We start from the raw sequence: 12,336 nt of genomic DNA on the forward strand, positions 1-12,336 counted from the left end.
CTGACCTGCCTCTTCCTGACTCGGGAGGACCCTGTAGACACCAATAGCTTTAAACATCCAGACTAAGAGAGTCAGGGACTGTCTTCCATAGCCCAGGACCCACAGCAGTTCTGCTTTTCAGGCCCTGGACAACATAACTCCCCCAGGAGACTTACACCAGGAAGAACTTTAGATGAGGCATCTCACTGCCTTCCCACAGGGTGGAGTTTCAAGGCCCGATGGTTATGTTCTAAGTCAATAGTAGAATATGTTAATCCAACATAATATCTGCAGATGCTCCCACCCACTAACCAGGGGTCATTTCCTTCTCTCATGAGCAAACATTGCCCCATTTGGTGCAAGAGGATATCATAGATGTCTTTGGCTGTGGCCTTTCTCAAATACAAATGCAGGCAAGGGAATTGTAGAAATTAAGAGGAATGGCTTGGAATGGACAACCCTAGATTCAAATCCTGATTCCATCACTTATTCATTTACTTAAACCCTATGACCCTCAGTTTCCCCAACTGTAAAATAAAGATAATAATAATGTCTATTTTATAGGATTGTTGGAGGATGAGATGAAATGAGATAATTCATGAAATGTGCTTAATGCAGTACCTGGTATAAGGTCTCAGGCTTCTGTCAAGGTTCTTAGATGAAGCTGATGAGAAGTCCACAGGCTTCAGGGAAGTGGCACCTGCCACTAAGTGCAAAAGTCCACTTTGATACAGAAGCCAGAATAGAGAGAGAGGACTGACTGGGTCCTGGAGCCAGAGGAAGAAAAGGAAGGGAATTTATTCATAGTCAAACTTGACTCTGAGGGTTATCAGTGAGGAGGCTGTTGCAGACTGGCTCTCAAGGTCTTGTGCATGTCTGCACCCAATAGTACCTTATATTCACCAGTTTTACCTTATAAAACGGCCCACATCCACCCCTGTGAGGACTAGCCCTGCACCAGGTACACCCTTAGAGAGGCCAGGGAGGTCCAAGAAGTGGGTTGATATGGCCTGAGCTTCTGGAGTGTCTGTGATATGCCAGGCATTACCCCTTTAGTTGACCATGAGGACACCTGGGTGGTACACCCAGGGACAGTCAGAGTAGTGAAGTAGTCAGAAATCTCAGGGTATATAGGTCCCAATTGTACCCAAATTACTGTATTTGAAGGAATGCTATAAATGAAAGAACATAAATAGATGATTTGATACAACTTATAGAAAAGGTAAAGGTAACTCCAACTTGCATTCATTGCCTTGGTGACCAGGGAAGTCATCCAGTGGGTACGGGAAGCCAGCATAAGGCTTAACTCTCACCACTGTCTCCCAGGGTGTGCTTGTCAAAGAGATACTCTGCCATGACAGATTTCCGTGTCCTTCATTTCCACAAGTTGGTTACATGGTTACCCAATTCTTTGATGGACTTCACCTCATTCAGGTAATGAGTCTCAATAAAGTCACACAAATGGGGGTCATTTTTTGTCAGTGGCCTGTTTCTGTGATTCTGCTAGTGACTGATTCACACTTTTTCCAAGTGTAACGCACACTCCATTGCATTTAGCTGATTCTCCCAGTCATCACAGCCCGGTTTCTTGATATCCTGAAGGCTGATTTCGCCACCTCATTGGTTCCGCAGCTTCATCAGTTTCTCAGCATGTTCCGTCTCTTCATGAGATTGGTGAAGAAAATATTTGACAAAGTTCCTCAAAGCCACATCATCACAGTCAAAGAAGTAAGACATGGACAGGTAGATGTAGGACACATAGAGCTCCAGGTTGATCTGGCAGTTAATGGCGGCCTCCAAGTTCTGGTAGTAGTTCTGGTGCACCTGCGAGGGGGACTCAGTTATCATGGTGGGTGGCTGAGGAGAGGTGATGGCAGTGGGGGCCTTGGGGTGGTCCAAGGGTGCTGTGAGGAGGTGATGGAGGGCTGGCTTTGAGCACCGGGCTGGGGTTGGGATCCAGTTCTGGTAACATCCAAGCACTGTTGAAGCAACTCTGCAAAGATTGTCCATAGGTGCTTACTGAGCACACAAATGAGAATACAAGATCCCCGTTGTCGATGGAAATTCCCAATGTGGGGTGTGGGAAAGGAGAAACTTTATTCAAGTGAATAGTTTGCAAATGGGGAAATGCAGCCTCTGTTGGATGCTAAAAGGTTGCCTTTTATAGAGAAAGTTCCTGCTCTGGTTCCCAATTGGTCCTGTTATATGCAAATGAGGTATCTAAATTTTCACAGCTGATTGGCCCAAATTGCATGGTCCTGACTGGTCAGAGTCAAGCATTCTGAATGGTTGTTATGAAGAAGTTCTAATTGGCCAGCATAGGTGCAGATGAGACTGTAGCCACACAGTTCTGATCGGGCCAGTCAGGTCTCTCAGTCCCTTGGTGGATATTATGCCAGGAGCTCCCTTATAAGGGCTGGCTCCCCAGAAGCCCAGTGTGGGAGGTTGAAAGCTCAGGCGGTAGCTTTTCCCTGAAATGCAGAGTGCCTGAGAAGCCTCTGTCAGCAATGGCTGCTAGTCTCTGGTTATGAATTTGGGCCCCATTTACCATCGGGAGACTTTCTTGGTAGATATATTCCTTTTTGGGGCTCAGACTGTCTCAAGGCCCTCACTGTTAGCAGGGGAGACATGGCACACCTTGCACCTAGGAAGAAGCTCGCCTAGCAGTAGACCTGGATTGTGGCCATTGGATACCTCGAGGGAGCGAAGTAGTTCCTGGGTGATGTGTGGAGGATTGCGTGAGCCTGGGATGCAGAGCAGAAACATTGCTGCATGCATGCACAAGGCCTAGCTGTCCCAGGAGTGCTGGGGTTGCTGCATGACTCAGGGCAGGGCAGGGCAGGTCTGTGGGCTGGAGGAAGGGTGGGGCACCCAGAGAAAGTGCCAGTGAAACCCAGGAGGAGCCAGCCTCGTCCCTGCCTTCCTGCTTCCTTCCTTCCTTGGTGTACTCCTTCTGGGCAAAGGCCACTGCAGAGGTTCACGGAGAAGCAACAGCTTTGACGGCATCTGCAACGTAAGGAGCAAAGATCAAAATGGCATAAAACTGGAACTTTCACAGTGCCAAAATAAGCAACATCTCAAAGATTATTTTATTTATTTATTTATTTAATTAATTTATTTATTATCCTCACTTAAGAATATTTTTTCCATTGCTTTTCAGAGAAAGTAGAAAGGAGAAAGAGAGAGAAACATCAATGTAAGAGACAGATAGATCGAGTGCTTCCCGCACACATCCCAGCTGGGGCCAGGGATGAAGCTTGCAACCGAGAGGTACATTCCCTTGGCCAGAATTGAACCCAGGACCCTCAGTCCACCAGCTGACGCTCTAACCACTAAGCCAAACCTGCCAGGGCTCAAAGATTACTTTAAAAAATAAGGGCAGCTAAGTGTAACTGAGCTGGAGCCTCAGCATTGGACAAAGCTGGGTTAAAATCCTGGCTTAGCTTAAGTTAAGCATCTAGTACCTAAACTCGCCGGGCAAATCACCCAAACTCCCTAAGCCTTGGTCTCCTCTTTCTAAATCTGGCACTAGAGATTATGTCTGTAGGGGGCCTGACTCATTCAGTAGGGGTTCAGTGAGGGTAGGTAAACATCGCCTGTCACTGTCACTGTCATTGCACCATCCCAGACCACGGCTGTGAAGGGGTCTGGGCAAACACGCTAAATGCCACAGGGGCCTCCACGTAGGACAGAAAGTCACTCACCTTTCCTAATATTGCTGAGTGACTATGATCATCTACTAAAATTGCCTGAGCAATATCCGATGGCCAAGAGGAGAAAAAAGTGTGGAGTAACTGGTCCTCTCAGCCGGCCTCAGGGAGCCCACCCATCCCGCGGCGCTGGGTTCTCAGCCTAGTCCTAGAGAACATGAGAGATGAGGGAGGCCCAGCCCCTGCCCTCCGGAAGTGTGGAATCTCACAGGACAGGCCACCCCCTGAGTAGTAGCACACCGTGACAGGACGCCTCCCCCGGTCATGGTCCACAGCACCTGACAGACCTGCCCAGTTCTGGCTCTTTGCATGACGACCTCTCAGCCTGGGCCGCACTGATCCTCATGCCAATCACGCCCCTCTCCCGGTTGTTCCCCGCACATGCCAGGCCTTCCTGTGTGCTCTTCCCTCCATCTGGAAGGTCTTTCTTCCAACTATGATGGAGAAGGTCTCCTGGGAGGCCCTCCCTCGTCTGTTGTCTCTCTGCACTTTCATTTCTTCCACTGATATTAATTGAAGTCTGCCCTGGGGTAGGACCTGAATAAAACAGGCCCCACCTGTATGATGCCTCCAGTCATGGACTTCTCAGTCCTTGCAAAGGGCAATTATCTCCCCATTTTGTGATTGTTTGTATATCCATCTGCCCACTAGCCTGTGAGCTCCGTGGAGGTGGGGGCTGTGTCTGTACCAATCACTGTCGTGTGTCCAGCGCCGGCTACAGAGAGGATGCTCCGTTGATTGAATGGCTCGGTGTCAATGTCAGACGAAGAACCTGACAGCAGTCTGGGAACTCAGAAGAGGCAGTCCTGATGCTAAAGAACAGCCAAGAGAGGGTTCCTGCAGTGGGTAGAGTTTGTATAGGGGGGAAGGGGGAAGGAACAGAGGAAGGGTGTGGAGGAAGGACGAGTCTGGGCTGTGCAGGAGGTGTGGGGAGGCCTGCCTGCCTTATTGGGAGGTCCTGGACCTCCTGCAACATACTTAACAGAATAGGAATTCAGAACTGAAAAAAACATTAAAGATTTTTCAGCCCCATCGTTCCCCCATATGTGGACTAGGAGACTGAGGCCCAGAGGGGACAGGCACTGGCAAGCTCTTGGGCCCCCTGTAACTCCCTGGCTGCAACTTGGGCCTCCTAGAGAGCAGAAGGATCCTTAGGAAAGGCCAGGGCCCTCCCAGGCGAGGCAAGGCAGAGGGTCTCCACGTTTCTGCTCTGACACGCCCCCCCCAACCACGAGCATTTTCCTGGATCCTGACCCCCCCCCCGAGATGAATCATCTTTACGTGCCAGGCTAGATCTAGGGCAATGCCCAGACCCAGGCTCTGCAGCTCCTGCTAGGCTCCGTGCCAAGAGGAGCTGAGTTGTCCTGGGTGGAGGGGCTTTCATGAGCAGGAGTGGGTGGGTGGGGCTGGACCTCAAGGGAGAGGCTGGCCTTCCAGGTGGCTCATTGCCTGGCCATTCCCTCAGGCCCTTCTAATAGCCAGGCCAGGTGGGACCCTCAGAGATGACTCAGCTGAGGCAGGGAATTGGGACAGGGACTTGACCAAAATCACCCAGACCATCAGGCCCACAATCAGGGTTTTTTCTATCAAATAACCGTTCCATGCTCCCTGTTGACACTCCCACCCCTACCCTGTTCTGCATTTCTTCATCTCACATTTCCCTCCTTGACATTGTATTATGTATTAGTTTGTTTATTGTCAGTCTCTAGTTAAAACAGAAATCCTGTTCACTGTCTCAAGATCCTAGAACAGAGCCTGGCACTGAGTAGGTGCTGAGTAAGCATTTGTTGAAGGAAATTGCCCCTATTACATTTCACTTTGTGTGGAACACATTACATGATGCCACAGTCCCCCACCCACACTAGCAATCCCCACCCCACCCATCCTGCCCTGGGCCATGCATTGCAGCTTCTGCAGGAGCACAGCTCTGTGCTGGGCTGTGAGCTCCCGAGGTCAGGGTCCACGGCTTCCTCCTCCAATCGCAGCCCAGCTGAGTCCTGGGACTGAGACCATAATAGCAAGGGCTGAGATGGAGTGACAGTGGGTTTAAGGGTGCTGCTTGGTGAGAGGTTGGGCTCTCACCTGTCTGCCCCAGAGCACCCCTTTGGACCAGACAAGCCCACAGCACCTAGGCATGGCCAGGGAGCTCAGTCTCAGTGACACCAGACTGACCACTTCCAGGCAGTGTGGCCCAGGGGTCAGCCCTAAGCCAGGAGCTGATGGCCTATCTGCCTCGTCATGTCACCTGGCCTGTCCCACCCCTTGCTAAGCCTCCTTCTGCCTGTCTGTACAAAGACGGCCTTGGGCTGGCTGATCTCTAAGGTCTACCAGCCCAGCCCGCCTTTGGCTTGTTCCTTCTCCACCCCAGATCTCTGTGCCAGCCACTCCTGCCCTGCCCCGGAGCTACTGCTTATCCTTAGGCCCCAGACCCTCCCCTTCATCCTGGTCAGACCCTTTGCTGTCCCTGTCCTCTGTCCTTCTCTGGGGCCCAAGTCCAGGTACTGTCTTGGAGACCACTAGTGGTTGGGGCCAGGGGACTGTTCTGGGGGTGCCTGGGATACTTCAAAGCCATCCAGAGAATGTTACTCAGAGAGGATGTGTCCAGATTTGCCTGGCCCCAGCCCTCTGACCTGTCTCCATCCTAGTCATATTCCCCCTGCTATGTCCAAAGCTGAACCCTGCATCTTCCCCCCACCTGCTCCTCTCAGTCTCAGCAAAGGCACCTCCAGCCAGCTGGTCACCTGGGCCAGGAACCCGAGATCACAGAGCCCCCTCTCAGTCCCTCCCTGCTCTCATCCAGTCCTTGTGATCCCTGTGTGACATCCTGGGAATTGTACACGTCCCACCTTCAGCAGTCTCATACTTCATCTTCTCTCCCCTAAACCTCGAAAGCAGAGGGCTCCTTGACACTGCTCTCTCTGCCTTCAGTCCATGCTCCATGCAGCAGCCAGAGAGGGATCCTACTGGCAGCAAATCCAGCCTCATCACTTTCCTGCTCAAACCTCATCCATGGCTCCCCATTGCCATCAGGATAAAGTCAGCTCCTTGGCCTGGCATTCAAGGTGCTTCTTGATCCGAACCCTGCTAGCCTCACCAGCTCACCTCACAATACTGTTCCACTGACTGCTGAGCCTTCTCCGGCTCCCAGCCTTGGCCCAAAGCATTCCCTCCACGTGGAATGCCTCCTTCCTTCCTAATCCTTAGAGTCTCCACCTGGAATCACCTGGAGAGTCCATGGTAGGGATCAACTCGTTAAGCAGGGGGAATGGATAAACAAGGCGTTTCTCAGGGTGCATGTGTGTGCTTTGAGAGCCAGTCAATATTTATCTATTTATTCACAAACACATATCCTTGTTTCAGAAAGGATTTGAAGTGGGCTGTTAAATATTTATTGAGTGCCAGCCATATGCTGCAAAGCCCAGTGTGAGCATGTGCTGTGCTCACCCACACTCCCACTTGCAGACGCAAGCCCAGGGAATCAGAAGGGTCAGGGCACAGGGCTCCAGGGTCAGGGAATTCAGAGGAGCTGTAGGAAGGGATGGGAAGCTCGGGGAGTGGGGTACAGCGGTGAGAAGGGCATGACAAAAGACAGGAACAGAGGCAACCGAGGGAGCAAAGGCCGGGGGGGGGGGGGGGGGGGGGGGGAGGGGGGGACCACAACTTCCCTCTGTGACCCCTGCTTGCATTTTCCTTTCCTCTTGCCAGGTCAGCTTTAAGACCTGTTCCCTGGGGGACAGGGTGGGGATGGAAGCAGAAAGGCACTGATGCCCCTGCTTGACCTCCACAGACTTCTCTGCGTTTCTACCCAGCCCTGGAACCCAGGGGACACCAGGAGACCAGGGCTCCATCACTAGCTGGTGACTCTGGCCAAGACCTTGGCCCCTCTGCCTTTTTCCAAGGTGCTGAGCTAGAGCATTTTAAGTTCCTGAGCTTCCTGATCTCTGTGACTTCTGGGTTTCCATGGGATTTGGTTTGTTTGTCTGCAAAGGCTGAAAGCAGGACCAGTTCTCATTCCATCCTGCTGGTCACCACTAGGGGGTGCTCTCTAAGCAGTGGAGATGGTGGCCAGGGGTTAAGGATTCTAGTTTTATCTGTTGCAGCCAGAATTGAGGCTGGCCCGGTCCACTCTCCAACTGACTCCAACTGATCGCAACACTGAGTGGCTGGGAACTGACCCAGATTGAGCTGAAGCAGCTGTCAACACAGCCCTAAAATTAGCCTCAACAGGAGTAGGGAGGGGACACTGGCCCTGGCTTGAGGCTCCCACAGCATTGAGGGACTGAGCCCACACCTCACCCAAGGCAGGAAAGGTCAGCCCGAATTCTGCCAGTGAGCCTGCCATGGTGCTGAGTAGGAGAATCACAAGTGGGTATGAACACATTTCAGTAGGGGGATTGAAGGAAGGCGCCACCTGCCAGTTGGTTCAGCTCTGAAGTGGCTCCCAGCCCCCAGCTGGTCAGAGGCCTGGGAAGGACCAGGGAGGACTTTGCTATTTATATTCTTCTAGAACAGGGTCGAGGGGGCCAGCCTGTCCTTCCAAAGCTGAGTTGGATAACCTTACACCTTGGCCCCACTCCCAAGCACAGAGGAGGAGACAGGAGGTATAGCAGCCTCTTATGAGAGTAGGTTGGAGATATGGGGACAGACCCAGGGCCAGCGCCCTCCCACTCAGGGAAAGCAGCTCTGCCCACTTCCCTCCCCCTCCTATCTGCCTTAGAGCTCTGAGGATCTTCCTAAATGCAGATTCTGATTCAGAAGGTCTAAGGTAGGATGTGGGAGAGATTCTTCACGGTTCTAACAAGGTCCTAGATTGGTGTGCAGACCACATGTTGATCATGAATCTTCCTTCCCAGCCAGCCTGGGTGGACCCCCCAACAAGGCTCCCTATCTTCTGTCCCACAGGTATTCCCCAACCCCACCAGGAGAGTTGGCACAGGCGCCTTGGCACATTATAGAGCATGGGCACATAGGTGTCCATGGCAATCCTTGTGGCCCTGTGTATATTGCATGTGGTTTGTTACATGTATAGGAAATGTACAAAGATGCACATGTACAATAGTAATGAAAGTAGCTACATTTTTAAAAATAGCGAAACTTTATTGAACACCCTGGCCAGGCAAAGTACTAACAATGTTACGTATAATATCTAATTTAATTCCCATAACAACTCTAATGAGGTGAGAAAATTGAAACTCACGGAAGTTAAGTGACTTGCTCAAGATCACATGCCTGATAAGTGGCCATCAGAGCTGCCGGTCAGGGCTGGGCGACACGTGCACCCATCTTGGTGCATGTGAGCTTGGGGGCACGTGTGCAACTGAGTGGGTATGGGTGAGTGAAAAGCAGCAGCAAGGATGAGTATGTGAGGGAGGAGCTGTGCACAAGGACTCAGAGGGTGTGCAGGAAGCAGGTGGGGAGAAGGCCCGAGACAAAGGCATGCGTCAGACCAGCCTGGGCTTGAATCCTCACACTGCAGGGCTGAGCTCTGACTTCCTTCTCTGTGAAATGAGTGTAAAATTGTTGCTTCACAGGGGCTGTTGCTGTGAGAAAGAAATGTGATAGTGCATACAAAGTGGCTTGCCCATGGCCAGCCTGACATAAAGTAGATGTTCAGGGCATGAGCTTGTCCTTTCCTCCCCTCTTGCCTGAACTGCTTGGCCATCTGGGAGTGGCTTTTGGCCTGGTTGGTTGCAGCCAGTTCACTGGTTAAGAGGAGGCATCTGGGGAGGGCCAGGGACAAGCAGGGGCAAGGCCAGTAGGGTGGTGTTAGAGTCACAGAGGAAAGGGTAATCCAGGGAGAGACAGGCATCCAGGCTCAGAGCCCGGCCCACTGCCCCTTTGGTTTGGCCCAGACAGGAGAGGCTGCAAGACTAGAGATGCCCCCAATTCAGGAGAGGCCCTCTGTCCCTTGACTCAGCCTTCAGCTATGCCAGACACATCAGCCCTCATGGTTCTCTGCAGACTGTGCCCACTGGGGACCAAATCTCCTCTGGGCTGGGCTGGACGTCAGTTAGGCTGGGTCTTTGGAAGTTCCTGGTGACTAATTTTCTCTTCCTTGACCCATGACCCTAACCTTGCTGCTGGAGCTGGGATGTCCCTGACACTGCCCACACCTGGGTGGCTCCCAGCGTGGGCAGCTGTGAGGCATCAGTAGGCAGACCCCTTACCTACCAAGCAGGTGTGCTGCCTGAGTCCCTCCCACGGTAATGAGCTGCCTCCTGTAGGTCTCTGTAAAATGTGGAAAGTTGCCTTAATGGGCATTCATCTCTTCTGGGACCCAGAGTGAAGGGACACTTAGATGGAACCCCTGGGATACTCAGAAGCAGGCGCTGCAGAGCGGAGCCCAAGACACACTGCGGATGAGAGCAAGCTAAAGGTGGGAGAACAGATTACAGCACTGGTAAGTCCAGATAGCTCACTGCATTCACCTCCTTCATTTCCACGCGAGGCTCCTAAGGCCAAGCGAGGGCCATCACCAGGCCAAGGGCACCCAGAGAAGGTGCACAACCCACCCCAGCCACTCACCCAGGTTGCCGGTGGTAGAGCTTCCCCAGGAAGCTGTGAATGACTCAGGTTCTGGCGCCCTCGTGTGGCACTAAGGAAGAAAGACAGGGGTGTGTGGCGGTTTGGAAAACCGGTTCCTTGGGTGGAGTGATTCCAGTGCGCGGAGGCATCCCTCCTGGGCGATAGGAGGAGGGCCCTCGCCAGGGACACAGTCCCTGCCCCTGCTGATCACAATCCAGTATATGCCTCCCCACCAGGCTGGGAGCCTCCGCACAGCAGGATGGGGCCTGTTCCATCTCATCCCTCGGGTGTGCCAGGAACGCATTGTGAGGGTTTGAGGAAGTGGTTTGAATTGAGTTTACTTTAGTATAAATGGAAGGAAACAGCATGGAATGTAGACAGAGATTTATGCACAAGAATGTTCATCAAATTCATGTCTGTAAAGGCAAAAATTATGCTGATAATTATTGAAGAGGGTGAAGGCTACAAGGGTTTGTTATATTATTCAATTCATTTTTTAGTGTGTTTGAAATGTTTTGAAACAAAGGAGTTAATAGAAAACATAAAGGTCCAACAATAGAAATCTAAATAAATTATGATGCAGCTGTGCAAAGGAATAATATCTAGAGACATTCAAAATGCTCTCATGGAGTGCTTTTATGTTTAATCATAACAGTTTTATTGACACATAAATCACATAACATATAATTTACCCACTTAAAGTGTACAATCCAATGATTTTTAGTATATTCACAAAGTTTTGTAATTATCACCATAATCAATTTTAAAAGTTTCTTCACCACAATGAAAACCACTACCAGTCACTCCTCATTTGTTCCCAAACCTCACCCTCCCCACAACCCAGTCCACAAATCTACTTTCTATCTCTAATAGATTTGTTTATTCTGGATATTTAATAAAAATGAAATCATATAATATGTGGTCTTTTGTGTCTGACTTTTATCACTTAGCATAACATTTTCCAGGTTTATTCATGTTGTAACGTGTATCAGTACTGCATTCCTTTTTATGGCTGAGTAATATTCCATTGTATAGATATACCACATTTGTTTAACCATATATTAGTTGATGGACATTCAGGTTGTTTTAATTTGAAGGCTATTATGAATAATATTGATAATAAAATTCATGTACAAGTTTTTGTGTAGATATGTTTTCATTTCTCTTAAATATATGCCTAAGAATAAAATTGCTAGACCATGTAACCCTATGCTTAACTATTTGAGGAACTGCCAGACTGTTTTCCAAAGGGACTGCACTACTTTGCATTCCCACCAGCAGTGTACAGGGTTCAAGTTTCTCCACATCTTGGCCACATTTATTATGATCCATCTTGCCATCCTAGTGGGTGTGGCCCATGTAATCTCTAATGACATAGAAAATGTCCCTGGTATAATGTTAGATTGTTTAAAAAACAAACAGGCTTTAGAAATGTTTATACAGTGTGATCTCAACAGTATAAAATATATCTACAAAAATTATGCTAAAATAATCTATTAAAGTGTTAATATAGTTATCTGTGGACAATTTGGGGTGATTTTTATTCTTTCCTAAATTTTTGACAAAGTGAACATATATTGAAAAGAAAAAACCCACAGTATTGTGAAAGAAGGTAAGAGAAAATCAATAAATGTTAGAAAGAGAGAGAATGCAAATAAATTAAAACATTAAAATGTATTGAATGAAGTGATTAAGCACCAGGGTGCAGGACCTTGGAGTGGGGGGTCTGAGTGGGGATGGGAGAGGTAAAAGAATCAGGCCACTGATTCCAGGATACGGGGTGTCCAGATGAAGAACCTCATCCTCACTGGGAATCAGGGAAGGTTCAATCAGACAACCTTGCTGGCTAGACTCTGAAGCAAGAGGCAGATTTAGACTCATGGAGATGGGGGGTAGGTTGCAGGTTCCAGGTACATCAGACACAGGCCGGATCTCTGTGCGCACCGCCCACTGGGGTCGCAGACGAGGCCTCCAGTGTCTCTATAGGCAGAGACAGTGGCCTGAGCAGGCCTTGCTCTGCCCTAATTTGGGTAACTGACCTTGCCCAGTGTGCTGAAGATGAGCTTCCTAATCTGTAAAATGGCCAGGATAACCTCCCTTGAGCACTGTGTCATGAGCATTA

General features: G+C 50.0%; 1 pseudogene; it reads right to left on the reverse strand.

The window, feature by feature from the left end:
* Positions 1–1,281: 1,281 nt before the first annotated feature.
* LOC107533670 (ferritin heavy chain pseudogene) lies at positions 1,282–1,827 on the reverse strand (annotated as a pseudogene).
* Between the last annotated feature and the right edge of the window lie 10,509 nt (positions 1,828–12,336).

This window comes from Miniopterus natalensis, chromosome 11 (genome assembly GCF_054644295.1).
Source record: "Miniopterus natalensis isolate mMinNat1 chromosome 11, mMinNat1.hap1, whole genome shotgun sequence".
Classification (NCBI taxonomy): Eukaryota; Metazoa; Chordata; class Mammalia; order Chiroptera; family Miniopteridae; genus Miniopterus; species Miniopterus natalensis.